The sequence below is a fragment of the Rhinopithecus bieti genome, unplaced genomic scaffold (assembly GCF_001698545.2).
Source record: "Rhinopithecus bieti isolate Rb0 unplaced genomic scaffold, ASM169854v2 scaffold_12689, whole genome shotgun sequence".
NCBI classification, from domain to species: Eukaryota; Metazoa; Chordata; class Mammalia; order Primates; family Cercopithecidae; genus Rhinopithecus; species Rhinopithecus bieti.
The window spans coordinates 1,394,251-1,395,399 of record NW_016807758.1 but is presented as its reverse complement, the minus strand read 5'-3'; the positions used below and the strand labels follow the sequence as shown (position 1 = coordinate 1,395,399).

The window sequence follows — 1,149 nt, the reverse complement described above, 5'->3', positions numbered from 1 at the left end:
GATACCCTCCAGGGTCAACTCTTCCTTCTTGACAAGAATCCGAATGGGGTCCCTCATGAACTTCTTGGTCACCTCAAGCACATCAGAAGGCATTGTAGCTGACAGCAAAACTACTTGGGTGTTGCTGTTGAGCTTTTGGAATATGTCATAGATCTGGTCCTTGAATCCACGGCTTAACATTTCGTCAGCTTCGTCCAGTACAAGCATCTTGATGTATTTGGGAGACAGGTATCTCTGGTTATGCATATCAAACACTCGGCCAGGGGTCCCCACGATTATGTGGGGCGCTTCCATCTGCAGTTTCTGCACCTCAGCACACACATTGGTGTCCCCAATACAGGCATGATAGGAGGCACCCATGTAGTCTCCTAGTGCCATGACCACCTTCTGTATCTGCTGAGCCAATTCTTGAGTGGGTGCCAGGACCAAGGCCTGGGTGGCTTTTAGATCTAATTCAATCTGCTGCAGAATCGATATAGCAAATGTGGCCATTTTCCCAGTCCCAGATTGGGCTTGAGCGATCACATCATAACCCTTGATACAAGGTAGAATGGCTCACTGCTGGATGGCAGATGGCTTCTCAAAACCATAGGCGTAGATGCCATGGAGAAGGGACTCTGAGAGGTTCATGTCATCAAAACTGTCAACAATCTCATTCCAGTTACTCTCGATGACACCTTCGGGCTCCATCCCATCAGGGCCATTGTCTCTGGATTGGGAATCCTGGCTTGCAGACATGATCCTTAGAAACTAGGCAATACTGTGCTTTTACCTCCCAGTAGGGGCCAATTGACACCTCATACAGACAGGTGCCCCTCTGAGACAAAGCTTCCAGAGGAAGGATCAGGCAGCAACATTGGCCATTCTACAGCTTCTGCTGGTGATACCCAGGCAAACAGGGTCTGGAGTGGACCTCCAGCAAACTCCAAGAGACCTGAAGCTGAGGGTCCTGACTGTTAGAAGGAAAACTAACAAACAGAAAAGATATCTGCACCAAAACCCCATCTGTACATCACAATCATCAAAGACCAAAGGTAGATAAAAACACAAAGATGGGGCAAAACCAGAGCAGAAAAACTGAATATTCTAAAAATCAAAGGGCCTCTTCTCCTCCAAAGGAATGCAGCTCCTTGCCAGCAATGGAACAAA

General features: G+C 47.8%; 1 pseudogene across 1 annotated transcript in view; it reads right to left on the bottom strand.

The window, feature by feature from the left end:
- LOC108536713 (eukaryotic initiation factor 4A-I pseudogene) overlaps positions 1-738 on the bottom strand; it is a 130,540-nt pseudogene extending 129,802 nt beyond the window's left edge. The window contains exon 1 of the transcript XR_001887600.1: positions 6-738. The product of XR_001887600.1 is annotated as a eukaryotic initiation factor 4A-I pseudogene (transcript). The remainder of the gene's footprint in view (positions 1-5) is intronic.
- Positions 739-1,149: the final 411 nt, after the last annotated feature.